We start from the raw sequence: 16,909 nt of genomic DNA, 5'->3' as shown, positions 1-16,909 counted from the left end.
GGGATGCAGGGAGGTCCACAATGAAATCCATCCCCAGGTGTGACCATGGACGCTCCCCGGTGGCTATGGGTTGCAAAAGGCCCAACGGACGGTGCCGAGGGGACTTACTCTGGGCACAAACGGAGCATGCCGCTACATATGCGGTGATGTCGGAACGTAGAGAAGGCCACCAGAACAGACGTGAAACAGCCCAGGACAGCTGATTCTTTCCAGGATGCCCCGCGGCCTTGGAGTTATGGTAGGTTCGCAACAACCGAGTGCGCAACTCCTCAGGCACAAAACATCTGCCGTTGGGTCTCCCAGAGGGAGCACCAGATTGAGCCGCCAAAATCTGCTCACCCAGGGGAGAGGTCAGGCTGGTGCGAATGGCGGCCAGGATCTGATTCGGAGGTATGACCGAAGTCGGAATCGACTCCTCCCCGGACAGCTCGGAGTACTGCCGTGATAAGGCATCCGCTCTGATGTTCTTGGAACCGGGTAGGTAGGAGACCACGTAATTAAAACGTGACAAGAACAGAGCCCATCTGGCCTGACGTGGTGTCAATCTCTTGGCCTCAGAGAGGTAGGTCAGATTCTTGTGGTCCGTCAGGATGAGAACCGGAACCACCGAGCCCTCGAGCAAGTGCCTCCATTCTTTAAGGGCCTGCACGATGGCCAATAACTCCCTGTCACCAATCTGATAGTTGCACTCCGCGGAAGACAGTTTCCGGGAGTAAAACCCACAAGGAAGCAGAGGACCCTCTGGTGTTCTACGCTGAGACAGAAGGGCGCCTACTCCCGTCTCAGACGCGTCCACCTCGAGGACAAAAGGCAACCCAGGGTTGGGATGCGACAGAATCGGAGCCGACACAAAGGCGGACTTTAGAGCCTCAAAAGCTCGGATGGCCTCGAGCGGCCAGGCCTGGGGATTACTGCCCTTCCTGGTCAGATCCGTGAGAGGCTTGGCTAGCATGGAAAAGTCCCTGATGAACTTCCGATAATAATTGGCGAAGCCCAAAAAGCGCTGCAGGGCACGAAGACCACTGGGCTGGGGCCACTGTAAGACAGCCGAAACCTTCTCAGGATCCATGGAGAGCCCCTCAGCGGAAATGATGTAACCTAAGAAGGTTACCTGGGATCGGTGAAATTCGCATTTCTCAAGCTTACCGAACAGCTTGTTCTCTCGTAACCGTTGCAACACTCGTCTGACATCCAGAATGTGGGCCTCCATGGATTCAGAATATACCAAGATGTCATCCAAATAGACCACCACACACTGCTGCAACAGGTCACGGAAAACATCGTTGATGAATTCCTGGAAGACTGCGGGCGCATTGCACAACCCAAAGGGCATAACCAAGGATTCATAAAGACCGGTCCTGGTGTTAAACGCGGTCTTCCACTCATCGCCCGCCTTGATCCTTACCAGGTTATATGCCGCCCTCAGGTCGAGTTTGGTAAAGACCGTGGCCCCTTTGAGGCGATTGAACAGCTCGGAAATCAAGGGTATCGGGTAAGCGTTCTTGATCGTGATGCGATTGAGACCCCTGTAATCGATGCAAGGCCTCAACTCACCGCCCTTCTTTTTCACAAAGAAAAATCCAGCCCCTGCCGGGGACGAGGATTTGCGAATGTGTCCGCGTGAAAGCGCCTCCCTCACGTACTCCTCCATGGCCTCATTCTCCGCCTACCGACAGTGGATAGACTTTGCCACGAGGAGGAACGGCACCAGATTGTAACTCTATGGCACAATCGTATGGGCGGTGCGGAGGTAGGGCAACCGCACGCACCTTATCGAATACATCCCGGTACTCCTCGTATTCAGGAGGCAACAGAGAGTCCGAGGAAGTACACAGCAACTTGACAGACCCATGGATGCAACTAGCCCCACACTGCGGTGACCACGAGAGGAATCTCGGCCGACCTCCAATCGAAAGTCGGATTATGCTTCTGGAGCCAGGGGTACCCCAAGACCACCGAGTAGTGTGGAGACGAAATAACCTGGAGACAGACCGACTCACTGTGAACGGCACCAATGGCCATCCCCACTGGAAGGGTCTCATGAGTCACGTGTGGCGGCAGAAGGGGTCTGCCGTCTATCGCCTCAAGAGCCAGTGGGGAACCTCGAGGCTGCAGAGGAATGGAATTGGCGGCAGCGAACACACTATCAATGAACAAACCACCAGCACCAGAGTCCACCAACGCCTGAGTCGTCACCGAGCCCCCGACCCAGGAGAGGACAACAGTAATCAGTGGTTTGTCAACACGGGAAACCGGGGACGAGGAGACTCCACCCAAGATCTGCCCCCGACAGGATCTCAGGTGCGAGCGTTTCCCGGACGGTTCGGGCATGCCAACCGAAAATGCCCACCGAGACCACAGTACATGCATCGGCCCTCGCGTCTCCGGAGTGCCCTCTCCCCCTCGGACAGGCGAGCAAACCCCAGCTGCATGGGTTCACCCCCAGACAAGTCATCCCCAGGAGGCGTGGGAGGAGAGGGAGGCACGGGTGGGACAGCAAACGTAGGCGCCAATCTGTTAGGAGACCTCCGCAGGCTCTCCTTAAAGGAAGGTCTCTCCCTGAGTCTGGTGTCAATCAAAATCAGGAAAGAAATAAGAGACTCGAGCTCCACTGGTAGGTCCTTAGCTGCAACCTCATCCTTCAAGGCATCCGAGAGACCATGAGAGAAAGCAGCGACCAGAGCCTCATTATTCCAGCCCACCTCTGCTGCCAGGGTACGAAACTCAATGGCGTATTCAGCTACGGATCGTGAACCCTGTCTGATGGACATAAGGAGCTTCACAGCAGAGGCAGCACGAGCCGGCACATCGAATACCTTCCGAAGAGAAGCAACAAAACCGGAAAACTCGGCAACCACCGGATTGTTGTTCTCCCATAAAGGGCTGGCCCAGGCCAAGGCCTTGTCCGAGAGCAGCGAGATCAAGAAGCCTACCTTTGATCTCTCAGTAGGAAAGGCATGTGGCAGCAACTCGAAATAAATGCCCACCTGGTTAAGGAAACCTCGGCACTGAGTTGGCTCTCCCCCAAAGCGCTGTGGAAGGGGGGCAGAACCGGTCATACCCCGAAACACTGCAGGCGCAGCAACAGGTGTCGGGGTAGACTCTGGCGCAACAACCGGAGCGGCAGTAGGAGCGGCCCCAGGAGCGACAACCGACCCATCGGCAACGGGAGCTAAATGAGCCGTGCGTTCAAGCAGGGTTTGCAACGCTACAGCGAACCGACCCAACAGGTGATCCTGCTGATCAAGTCTGGCAACCAGCGTGGGTAGCGAGGATGGCCCTGTACCGTCAGAATTCATGGCTTGGTCCTAATGTCAAGGAACCATGAACCAGACGTACAACAAGAGATAAGTGGAAATAAGAAGGGTTTATTGAAAATCCGGCTGTAAGGCAAAAGTCCAAACGGATGGCTAAACCGAAGCAGGGTCTTGCAAAGCCAGAGGTCAGGAACCAGGAGGGTAATCAGACGAAGCCTGGATCAGGAACCAGCAGGGTAGTCAGACGAAGCCTGGATCAGGAACCAGCAGGGTAGTCAGACGAAGCCAGGATCAGGAACCAGAAGCAGCAGCAGTCTTAGAAGCATGTGAACACAGGAGGACCAAGCAAGGAACTGAAGCCACAGACCTCCTATATATATGAGCTAGGCATCCAGCTCCTCCCAGTGGGAAGGAGAAGCCGCCGGGTGGGAGGCTACAAGAAACCCAGAAACCAAGATGGCCGCCAGCACATGTCAAACGAAGGAGAACAGCAAGAAGGTAAGACCATGACAATTTTCCCTTATAACCATGTTATAAGGGAAAATAATACAGTGAATAGACTGTAACCTAGCAACCATGCGTGAAAATCGCACGCATCCACACTTGCTTGAGAATGCTATGCGATTTTCACGCACCCCATTCACTTCTATGGGGCCTGCGTCAAGTGAAAATCGCACAATATAGAGCATGCTACGATTTTCACTCAACGCACAAGTGATGCGTGAAAATCAATGCTCATGTGCACAGCCCCATAGAAATGAATGGGTCAGGATTCCGTGCGGGTGCAATACGTTAACCGCACGCATCACACCCGCACGGAAAACTCACCCGTGTGAAAGGGGCCTAACAGTACAAATGCCGATTAGCGATACGCTAATCAGCGAATCAGTAACTGCGGTGCGGTGGGCTGGGCGCTAAACGATCGCTAACTACCTAACCAAGGGGCCTAAACTATCCTAAAACTATCAGTCAATACCAGTGGGAAAAAAAAGTGACAGTTTACACTGATCACTTTTTCCCCCTTTCACTAGGTGAAAGACAGGGGCGATCAAGGGGTTAATTGGGGTGATCTGGGGCTAAGTGTAGTGTTTGGTGTGTACTCACTGTGATTTCTGCTCCTCTGCTGGAACCAACCGACAAAAAGGACCAGCAGAGGAGCAGAGAAGCCATTTAACACATTATATTTATAAACATAATGTGTTAGATGGCTTCTGATTTGATTTTTTGATAATCATCAGCCTGCCAGCGACGATCATTGGCTGGCAGGCCGATGACAAAATTGTGCTTTAACTTTGCCGGCCCGCAATGCACATGCGCGGGCCGGCTCTGACCGAAATCTTGCGTCTCGCGAGATGACGCGCCGGCGCGTCCAGGAGGAATTACAGGGCCGCCGCAAAGACGCATCCCTGCGTGCGGCGGTCCTGAGGAGGTTAATACACCCTGTATTAACCTCCCCTTGGGCATGTTATGTGAGTCATTAACATATTACAAAATTCTAATTTGTTAATAAATAGAGCCAATATGGAACATAATAATGGCATCTAAAGCATCTACTCTTCAGGACATACATGTACATATGGTGTACTTTATGTGTTAAAATATGATGACATAATGCCTTTAATTATTTGTTATAAATTTCAAAATTCTTGCGTTACAAATCACAAACATTTAATTTGAAGATTTCTTCTCTAATAAAAAAAATGTAATTATAAATGTTAAATAACTGTTGTGTGTATTTTAAGTATTCTATCTGAATAAATTTGAATAAATATTTTCAAAAATAATCTTTCGGGATGTGTAGTTAATCTGTAAAATAAAGAAAACATTTTATTAAACATCTCATTCACATTAATAACTTTAATCAGTTATATAATTACTTTATTTAACCACTTCAACCCCGCTAGCTGAAACCCCCTTAATGACCAGGCCACTTTTTACACTTCTGCACTACACTACTTTCACCGTTTATTGCTCGGTCATGCAACTTACCATCCAAATGAATTTTACCTCCTTTTATTCTTACTAATAGAGCTTTTATTTGGTGGTATTTCATTGCTGCTGACATTTTAACTTTTTTTGTTATTAATCAAAATGTAACGATTTTTTGCAAAAAAATGAAAATTTTCACTTTAAGTTGTAAAATTTAGCAAAAAAACAACATTCATATATAAATTTTTTGCAAAATTTATTGTTCTACATGTCTTTGATAAAAAATAAATGTTTGGGTAAAAAAAATGGTTTGGGTAAAAGTTATAGCGTTTACAAACTATGGTACAAAAATGTGAATTTCCGCTTTTTGAAGAAGCTCTGACTTTCTGAGCACCTGTCATGTTTCCTGAGGTTCTACAATGCCCAGACAGTACAAACACCCCACAAATTGCCCCATTTCGGAAAGTAGACACCCTAAGGTATTCACTGATGGGCATAGTGAGTTCATAGAACTTTTAATTTTTTGTCACAAGTTAGCGGAAAATGATGATTTTTATTTTTTTACAAAGTCTCATATTCCACTAACTTGTGACAAAAAATAAAAACTTCCATGAACTCACTATGCCCATCACAAAATACCTTGGTGTGTCTTCTTTCCAAAATGGGGTCACTTGTGGGGTAGTTATACTGCCCTAGAATTTTAGGGGCCCAGATGCGTGAGAAGAAGTTTGAAATCAAAATCTGTAAAATATGACCGGTGAAATCCGAAAGGTGCTCTTTGGAATGTGTGCCCCTTTGCCCACCTAGGCTACAAAAAAGTGTCACACATCTGGTATCGCCGTACTCAGGAGAAGTTGGGGAATGTGTTTTGGGGTGTCATTTTACATATACCCATGCTGGGTGAGAGAAATATCTTGGCAAAAGACAACTTTTCCCATTTTTTTTATACAAAGTTGGCATTTGACCAAGATATTTATCTCACCCAGCATGGGTATATGTAAAATGACACCCCAAAACAAGGGGCAAAGGGGCACACATTCCAAAGAGCACCTTTAGGATTTCACCGGCCATTTTTTACAGATTTTGATTTCAAACTACTTCGCACACATTAGGGCCCCTAAATTGCCAGGGCAGTATAACTACCCCACAAGTGACCCCATTTTGGAAAGAAGATTCCGTGAGGGGCATGGTGAGTTCCTAGAATTTTTTTTTTTTGTCACAAGTTAGTGGAATATGAGACTTTGTAAGAAAAAAAAAAATCATCATTTTCCGCTAACTTGTGACAAAAAATTAAAAATTCTAGGAACTCGCCATGCCCCTCACGGAATACCTTGGGGTGTCTTCTTTCCAAAATGGGGTCACTTGTGGGGTAGTTATACTGCCCTAGAATTTTAGGGGCCCAGATGCGTGAGAAGAAGTTTGAAATCAAAATCTGTAAAATATGACCGGTGAAATCCGAAAGGTGCTCTTTGGAATGTGTGCCCCTTTGCCCACCTAGGCTACAAAAAAGTGTCACACATCTGGTATCGCCGTACTCAGGAGAAGTTGGGGAATGTGTTTTGGGGTGTCATTTTACATATACCCATGCTGGGTGAGAGAAATATCTTGGCAAAAGACAACTTTTCCCATTTTTTTACACAAAGTTGGCATTTGACCAAGATATTATCTCATCCAGCATGGGTATATGTAAAATGACACCCCAATACACATTCCCCTTCTCCTGAGTATGGCGATACCACATGTGTGACACTTTTTTGCAGCCTAGATGCGCAAAGCGGCCCAAATTCCTTTTAGGAGGGCATTTTTAGACATTTGGATCCCAGACTTCTTCTCACGCTTTCGGGCCCCTAAAATGCCAGGGCAGTGTAAATACCCCACATGTGACCCCATTTTGGAAAGAAGACACACCAAGGTATTCAATGAGGGGCATGGCGAGTTCATAAAAATTTTTTTTTTTTGGTACAAGTTAGCGGAAATAGATTTTTTTTTATTTTCTCACAAAATCTCCCTTTCCGCTAACTTGGGACAAAAATTTCAATCTTTCATGGACTCAATATGCCCCTCACGGAATACCTTGGGGTGTCTTCTTTCCGAAATGGGGTCACATGTGGGGTATTTATACAGCCCTGGCATTTTAGGGGCCCTAAAGCGTGAGAAGAAGTCTGGAATATAAATGTCTAAAAAATTTCACGCATTTGGATTCCGTGAGGGGTATGGTGAGTTCATGTGAGATTTTATTTTTTGACACAAGTTAGTGGAATATGAGACTTAGTAAGAAAAAAAAAAAAAAAAAAAAAAAAACAATTTCCGCTAACTTGGGCCAAAAAAAATGTCTGAATGGAGCCTTACAGGTGGTGATCAATGACAGGGGGTGATCAGGGAGTCTATATGGGGTGATCACCCCCTGCCATTGATCACCCCCCTGTAAGGCTCCATTCAGACGTCTGTATGATTTTTATGGATCCACAAATACATGGATCAGATCTGCAAAACGCATACGGACGTCTGAATGGAGCCTTACAGGGGGGTGATCAATGACAGGGGGGTGATCAGGCAGTCTATATGGGTGATCACCCCCCTGTCAGGCTCCATTCAGACGTCCGTATGTGTTTTGCGGATCCGATCCATGTATACGTGGATCTGTAAAAATCATACGGACGTCTGAATGGAGCCTTACAGGGGGGTGATCAATGACAGGGGGGTGATCAGAAATTCTATATGGGTGATCACCCCCTTGTCATTGATCACCCCCCAGTAAGGCTCCATTCAGACGTCCGTATGTGTTTTGCAGATCCGATCCATGTATCCGTAAAAATCATACGGACGTCTGAATGGAGCCTTACAGGGGGGGTGATCAATGACCAGGGGGTGATCAGGAAGTCTATATGGGTGATCACCCCCTTGTCATTGATCACCCCCCTGTAAGGCTCCATTCAGACATCCGTATGTGTTTTGCGGATCCGATCCATGTATCTGTGGATCCGTAAAAATCATACGGACGTCTGAATGGAGCCTTACAGGGGGGTGATCAATGACAGGGGGGTGATCAGGAAGTCTATATGGGTGATCACCCCCTTGTCATTGATCACCCCCTCTGTAAAGCTCCATTCAGACGTCCGTATGCGTTTTGTGGATCCGATCCATGTATTCGTGGATCCGTAAAAATCATACGGACGTCTGAATGGAGCCTTACAGGGGGGTGATCAATGACAGGGGGGTGATCAATGACAGGGAAGTGATCAGGAAGTCTATATGCGTGATCACCCCCTTGTCATTGATCACCCCCCTGTAAGGCTCCATTCAGACGTCCGTATGTGTTTTGCGGATCCGATCCATGTATCTGTGGATCCGTAAAAAATCATACGGACGTCTGAATGGAGCCTTACAGGGGGGTGATCAATGACAGGGGGGTGATCAGGAAGTCTATATGGGTGATTACCCCCTTGTCATTGATCACCCCCCTGTAAGGCTCCATTCAGACGTCCGTATGTGTTTTGCGGATCCGATCCATGTATCCGTGGATCCGTAAAAATCATACGGACGTCTGAATGGAGCCTTACAGGGGGGTGATCAATGACAGGGGGGTGATCAATGACGGGGGGGGGGGGGGTGATCTGGGAGTCTATATGAAGTGATCAGGGGTTCATAAGTGACAGGGGGGGTGTAGTGTAGTGTAGTGGTGGTTGGTGCGACTTTACACAGCTACCTGTGTCCTCTGGTGGTCGATCCAAACAAAAGGGACCACCAGAGGACCAGGTAGCAGGTATATTAGACGCTGTTATCAAAACAGCGTCTAATATACCTGTTAGGGGTTAAAAAAAATCGCATCTCCAGCCTGCCAGCGAACGATCGCCGCTGGCAGGCTGGAGATCCACTCGCTTACCTTCCGATCCTGTGAACGCGCTCGCCTGTGTGCGCGCATTTACAGGAAATCTCAGCTATCGCGAGATGACGCGTATATGCGTCGTTGAGAGCACAGCTGCCGCCTCCGGACCGCAGATCTGCTTTAGGCGGTCCGGAGGCGGTTAACAACATAGAAATAGGAGTCACTAATTTAAGAACAATAATTATACAAATTAAGAATACATTTTATTTACCTTTCATAAACTTGAAGCAAAATAGTCGACAATCATGGAAGTTTGAACTCTGAAATATACCGAAACAAAATTGTGAGCTATTTCAGTTTTTTAAGTAAAGATTATACTCTGTGGAATAAAACATTAAGATGTTGAAATCTAACAAACATTCAACCAAATTTATGCTATAACACCAACATAATAAAATATAAATTTTAAAAGGCTAAGAACATGAAACTATCGTAAAAAGCATATCATTTTCTGTTAGTACTAATTGATGGGCAAAATACCCACCCCTTTACCTTAGTGTCCCTGTAAATGATCTCGGTAGTAAGCTTGGATTAAGTCTTTGTACTGGTGCCAGGAGTGTGAATAAGAATGACAGACATGTGCCTTGTTCCAATTCACTCTAGTTTAATTGCAGGGGAGCAACAGTTGATATAGGAGGGGTTGAACTTTCTTTACATCCAATCATATGTTAGCATTTATTTTAACCTATAGTATGTATACACATGAGCTCTGCATTAACATAATAGATGACTCATAGTAACAGCATTTGACCAATCAGGTATGGACACATAGGCTACCATGCATCAGAGCTATGATAACCTTATAAGGTGAAACTATCCAAACTTTAGGAATGTATGGGTAATCTTGAAACCGCTCAGGAAGTTTCTCACATTCCAAAGGGGGAAGGGGGATCTTGAAACAGATGTACTGGTCAGATGTAATCCATAATACACGTTTGCTTAAATAAGACAAAATGGAGTTATCTATATCCCATCAATCCCCTATTTAGAGCCTTATATATGGTTCTTTCTCTATTCTCCCTTGGTTTGCTTATAAACCTTTAGGTATTCCATATACCCTTCAGGAGTATAATCCTCGGGCTTTGTTGAGGTTGTGTTTACCTCTTCTACCTCTACTGGAGTATAGAGGAATGTTGAGTGTACCCCTCTTTCGGCCACATTTTTACATACGGCAAAAAGGGAGGGCACACATTGTAGACAACAGCAGAGACACACTATTGAAGCGATCACAACGAGTGGATCCACATGGGCGACTGTTCAGTGAGGACTGCTGTTCTGGTGATCGCGACTACCTCGGTAGGTGAAGCTTCCTGGTTCCTTTCCCTTCTTTAAGATCTTGATCATCACCTGGTCGCCTACCCGGAATGGATGGGTTGGTTCCTGTGAAAGAGAAGGAGACTTACAAGTTTTACTGAGGACCTTGATCAGATTAGTAACATACTCCTCTCTGATCAGGTCCAAGTCCCCTTCCTGCACTACCAGGGGGCATCTTGCCCATGGTGTGGGGAAAGGCCTACCCATGAGTATCTCAATGCTATTTAAGTCCTACTCCGTGGAAATGTGCTATTAAGATGGAAGCACTGTGTTGGGGAATGCATAGCTTCCCCTCTTTACAGAATAATCCTGTCTTAGGATTTTTCTGCAATACTGGATAACACCAGTCTTACTGTTCCTGTTCAGTGGCATACCACTGAAGATCAGTAAGCATTTGCAACATCTCAGGGGTTGGAGGTGCCAGAGATGGCATCCCCCAATGGTTACACAAACCTGTGAGGTTGCATTTGGCCACTCGTTTTGCCACCTAATTTGCCAGTGCATTGCCCTGTGAGACATGATCCTTACCATCTGCTGCCGTGAATCCTCTCCTCTGCCAAATCATACCATGGTCTCACACTACCCCATCTGTGTACCTACTATCAGTATGTAAAATACATGCCCTAGTGAGTGTAATGAGCTCAGCTGCCTGCTGTATTGAGTGTGGATGCCCTTGAGTAGGCCCACAACATCATGAGTGGTGTGCAAAATAGTGTCATGTCACATTGTGAAAGATGTTGGCAATTCTACCATCATAGCACAGGCTGCAAGAGAACACAGACATGCCGGCATCCCTTGAACAGGGGTGGGCATTACCTTTGAGAAAAAATGCACAAAGACGCAATTTGCCTCCGTTTTCTTGTGTCTGTACACCCGCCATGGTTTTACAATTTTGGCGTGCAAACATGTGGAAGGGCATATTATAGTCAGGGAGGCCCAGCCCTGGACTCGACATGAGTAAACATTTCAAATAATCAAATGCATTGTACATTTCAGAAGACCTTTTAATCAAATCTGGATTTTCGTCCAGAGTGGCTTGCCTCAAAACATTGTCATAGTAGGAGCAATCAGGAATCCATTGTCTACAGTAGTTTATCATACCAAGGAAAGACAACATTTCTTTCCTGGTGTGCGGGGTGACCAAACCCGCAATAGACTCGACTCTTTCTGCGCTGATTCTCCTTTCACCTTCTGTGAGGACAAAGCCCATGTATTCAACCTGCATTTTACACCATTGCATTTTCTTAAGTGTCACTTTGTGACCACATAATAACAGTGATAACCCATCCTGAATGCTGGCCTCCGCTGACATGCTACACAGTAACAAATCATCGACATATTGCAGCAGCACAGAACCTTGGGGGGGGGGGGGTACCATGGTTTTAACATTGCTTGGAGGAACATGCTGTACACTACAGGTGAATCAGCATATCCCTGGGGCATTCTGCACCAGGTCAGTTGATGTCTGTCAAAGGAAAAAACAAAAAGCAGTCTGGTTATCTTATCAACTGGGATAGAAAATAATGCATTTTTCAGATCTATCACACTGAACCAAACAGCGTCTGCTGGAATGGCAGATAATAATTGAGTGACATCAGGTACAACAGGGGCTATTAGGCACAATGATGTTGTTGATGCCCCTTAAATCCTGTACAAAGCGGGTAGTACCATCTGCCTTTGTCACTGGATTCATGGGCGTACTGTAGGGTGAAATCACCTCTTCCAGGATTCCCTTTTGTAGGAATTCTTCTATCATTGGCCTAAGTCCATCAGGTTTCTCTTTTGACAGCGGGTATTGTTTCTGATATACTGAGATGACACCTGGTTTCACAGTAGCTGTGTAAAGTGTGCAATCTATGAATCCTGTGTCATATTCATTTGAGGACCATAATGCAGGATTAATGTTATTAAGTTCTGGGTGGTCCTGTATGTTTGCAAGAATCAGTGACCCCGGTGTAGAGATTGGAATAAGACCTGAGTGTACTCTTATGCCCTGATTCTTTGCTGATACCTGCAAGTCAAGCTTAATGAACAAATCTCTCCCCAACAGACTGACTGGGCAATCTAGTAGAATGCTAAATACATGATCTGTGATGTATTCCCTGTCCATGGTCTCGAGTGGTAGTGAGTCAGTTTTGAAAGGTTTTGTCAAAACCCCATTAATTCACATAGAAGGCTCAGATTCTCTTTCCTCCCACTCTTTAGTCATCTAAGTCCACCCCTTTTAGTCGGACGCAGTGATCCTCCTTCTGTCTGTCATTAGTATCCCAGCTGCCCATAAGAACAGAGCTCTGATGTTAAGCACAACACTTAACATATAACACATAACTCCAAACATTGAAACAAACAGATCGGACAATACAGACATGAACACACAAAAAGGCCCATAAAAACTTTTCATTGACTTCAATAAATAAAAATGTACAGCTTGATCAAGGCCGTTGGCACCAATAAAAACCAAAAACTTCCAAGAAAAATAAAATAAAATTCTCAATGCGCATGTTATTCACATTTTAATGTACTCATTTTCACAAACAGCTCATAACCACGCCCTTATACATAAAAACTGAATTGCACACACAGCTCTGCTAAAACATCTCAGTCTTCGTACATTTTTCAACTCCTCTTACAATTCAAAGCCACACTCATTCACATTCCACTGAATCATATATCTTTCAATCCAGTCACACAATTTCTTTGTTACATTCCAAAACTTGTACAGACAAACACAGCTTTCCTGGAAACAGATATCCACACCACACCCAGAATTGCTAATGGTCTGTCACTATTGAATTACTTTTTCCAATATCTTCTGGTCTTCACTCTGTGATTAATCAACTCATATAAGACAATTGAGTGTTATTAGTTAGTGTTTTCGGGATTGGGAGGTTCATCCTCAGGTCTACAGTGAAAGACATCAATTTTTGTCCTCCTTGGACCTGGGGGCACTGACCAAAATCTCATCCAAGTAAGTTGAACCATCTATTTATGATTTCGGTAGATTGCTGTGTCTGGGGCACAAGCAATTATAGCTCAGGGAGCTGAAGTTGATTGTAAGAGACTCCGGGAGTCCATATCATAAGTGCACTATGAAGAAATACAATAGCTCAGGGAGCTAAGTTGATTGTAAGAGGCGTCCATATCATTAGGAATAAAGTGCACTATGAAGAAATACTGTTCAGGGAACAGAAGATTACAAGCTTGGATTAACTCTCATATATATATAGTATAAGTATTTTAGAAGTGATAAGATTATCTGTTTGTGTGAGATACTGACCGGGTGGTACGTGTACGGTCATATCCCACTGTTATTGTCAAATTGATGTATTTTGGGTTGACTACTGTTAATGTGTAAAATCGTTTGTGGCGAATCGTTATACGCCCCATTTTTTTCGGCTAGGATCTGTGATCTGCTGACCCGGAAGATATGAACGCAAGTGGCGATCCGAAACAACAATAGTCGATAGGGGTCCAAAGAGTATAGAGAGACATTAAGATACGAATCAACTGATCAGTTGACAGGTCTTGTCGGCGCTATTTCAGTGCAGTACAGCCAGTCCTGACAGCGATTGTCTCACTTATTCTTTGAACTATAAATACTAACATGGAAGTGACTGGGAGAAATTGAGGGTTGGAGAAATGAGTAGCATTTCTTATTACAAGATGGAGGATTTTGAATCCTACAGAGAACAAAGAAGTTGCCATGTGGCATCCCTTCCCCCACCATATCTGCTGTAACATTCAAAAGTCATTATCTTATCTGTAGTTCTACAAGAACTATTCCTGCTTTCTCTCTGGAATGTGCTCTTACTGAAACCCCCCCCTGAGGAATCAACCCCCCTCCATATGGGGGGGGGGGGAGGCTGGTAATTGGTAATGCTCTGCAGACTGTGAAGATACTAACGTGTGTTATCTATAGATCTTACAGACAGGGCTCTAGCATTGGATTAGATCCAATAATTGCAAATCCACTAGTTAAGAAAGTGCCCATGTTCAATCCTATCAATCTAAGGTTGCACCGATTCTAAGTCCTTATTCAGATAATATTTAAGTAGAACGTTCTGTGATGGACGGATTTACTTCTCCTGCCTTAAACAAAGAAACATTCTTGAGATAAGAGACGCAAGGCAAAGGAAATGGGGGAAGGGGGATTATATAGAGTAAGTGACGATGTGTGCAACACTAACCTAAAACCACATGGCATATAAGATCATTTGGATTTTAACAAAATTACTGAACTGTATGATTATAACATGTATATTGTCAACTGCACTTGATAAATTCCTGAATCGCATAATATGTTTGTTTTTGATTTTATCTTTGTTTGGACACTCCATATTTGCAATATTGGGTGGTAGAGTCGGTGTTCGTGAAGTCCATTGTGATTGTATTTTCTGGTTCAATAAATTCAATACTTTTATTGTCAAGACTTCTAGATACTTTACATCCATTTTTTCATAAACATTTTTTACCGACCACCTGCTTTGGGTTTTTGGAAGAAATAGCTTTGTTCTGACGGTGCCCTTAGGTTCTGTATTTCTTTTTGGAAATTTCACGGTGGCTAGTTCTCTTCCTATGTTATAATTGTGGGTGAGGGCAGCCAACTTTGTTCTTGCCTCCATCGCATCTATCATGAAGTGAATCCTCTTTGTCCTATATTTTAATACCAAGCTGTGAAAGTTTTCTAATTTTCCAGTATGACAATTATTTACAAGATGTTTCAAATCATCCAAAAGGGTTTTGTTACTTACAATGTTTTGAATGCTTAAAAAGGGTTGATGTTCGGGATTTAACCAAATAACTTTTTCTTCTTCTTTATCCATTAACAATGTACCGTGGCTACAATGATTATACATATGACTGTCCCATTCATGTATGTCTGTTACATGGTTTAATAGAGAGATCCATCTTTCTTTCAAATTTTCTACGTCGTCCCCGCAAGTTTGGATTGACCACCAGAAATGTAAAACAATCTTATCCAAGGTGTAATTTCCTTGCAGAACTTCTGTTTGCTGGCTGCAGTGAGTTTTTTCCTTAGAGATTTGGCATAGTGCCAGACATCAAATTGGTGATTAATATTGGAGTAATCTTGTCGCATTTTTTTTCGTATTCCGACGTGTCTATGTGAGGCAAATACACAAATTTTGTATCCCCTTGAAAGCAATCTTTCCATTGTAATTTCAAAGGCATATTTCTCCATCGCTACTGAGGAAGAACACTGTGATCGCTGAACAACTTCAAAATCTATAATCTTCTCTGTCATATTGTCCATGACAGTGTAGGTACAATATTTGGCATTGTGTCCTGGGCTGTCACATTGCCCATCTCCAGAAATGCAAAGGGGATTATTTTTTAACTCTTCAAAGTTTTGTGATTGTTCTTCAATCCAGGCCAGATCTATTGCTGGAAACAAAATTTTGATTGATATCTGTAGTAAGATTTTTCTGAAATACATACCATACCAAAAATGTCAAGAAATTTAAGCCAGTGAATAAAATAGAGAAGGCTAACAATAAGTTGCCAGAGCTGTATCGAGATATTCTGGGCTGCGATTCAAGGACTGTAAATGTATGTCCTAGGTAACACTTAGCTTTGATCCTTACGGAGGATCCCTCAATAGATTTTGAAAAAGAACTTACAAGATAATTACAATCCGAATACTGACATTTAACTTTACGGATAAGATTGTCCAAGCAGGATTCAAAGACAATGAATTTCCTTTCTTGCACAATTTCTGCTTCTGTTAATTCTATTAACACTGGCTTTTTTGGTTGTTCTTTGGTGTACATTATCGATGAAAAACCGTCAAAATCTGAATTGTTAAAACTTAGTTCTTCAGGTTGATATCTTCATCATTTTCATCTAATGTTGGTTCATCCAGTGAAATCAAAGATTAATCTTCTAAAGGAACCAACAAATCTGTCAACCGCGACAAAGGATCATTGTTCTCCTCGGCTGGCAAAAATAAATCTTCATGGTCTTTATCCAACATTTGTTTTTTCTTCAACGGTGATTCGAAATCGGATATAACTGCCTGTATCAGTGTACTTGTAATTTGCTTACCGGAATGAAGATTGTAACTATTTGTTGGTGAACGAAAAGCACTTTCAGGTAATTGAATTGTATGGTAAGTGTGGTCGTGAGTTTGGTTTGTAATTACTACAGGGCTTTGTAAGGTGAAATCAGTTTGAGTAGAAACAGATACTTTTCCATCAACCGAGTTATCCATATAACTATCCTGAACTACTTCTGTGTTTGGCGGGCTGGATTTATCATTTGAAGTTGTCACATTTTTTATTTTTTTTGTCTCTTCTTTTTCTTCAAGTCTTCTTCTATTAAAATTCCACCTTCTTGCGCTGTAGAGAATAACGTAGGTATAGCGTCCTTTTTCAAAGTTTTTCCTACTTTGGTCGCCCTGTAACTTTCCTCACAGAAATGTAATGAGCACATTCTGTATTTTTTAGACTTGTTATCTTCACAAATGGTTTTAACACTTTGTTCTAGGTTGACATATATTTGGCCG

The 16,909-nt window shown here is 44.1% G+C and overlaps 1 long non-coding RNA gene across 1 annotated transcript; it reads right to left on the bottom strand.

Annotated features, from left to right (window-relative positions):
• Positions 1-4,923: 4,923 nt before the first annotated feature.
• Positions 4,924-10,604, bottom strand: LOC122926416. Its single transcript, XR_006387666.1, has 3 exons — positions 10,365-10,604; positions 9,284-9,332; positions 4,924-5,063 (listed from the first exon to the last, which is right to left on the bottom strand). It is a non-coding gene; the product is annotated as an uncharacterized LOC122926416 (long non-coding RNA).
• Positions 10,605-16,909: the final 6,305 nt, after the last annotated feature.

Source organism: Bufo gargarizans, chromosome 2 (genome assembly GCF_014858855.1).
Source record: "Bufo gargarizans isolate SCDJY-AF-19 chromosome 2, ASM1485885v1, whole genome shotgun sequence".
NCBI lineage: Eukaryota > Metazoa > Chordata > Amphibia > Anura > Bufonidae > Bufo > Bufo gargarizans.
The sequence above is the reverse complement of the archived record's forward strand: the minus strand, read 5'-3'. Positions and strand labels throughout refer to the sequence as shown.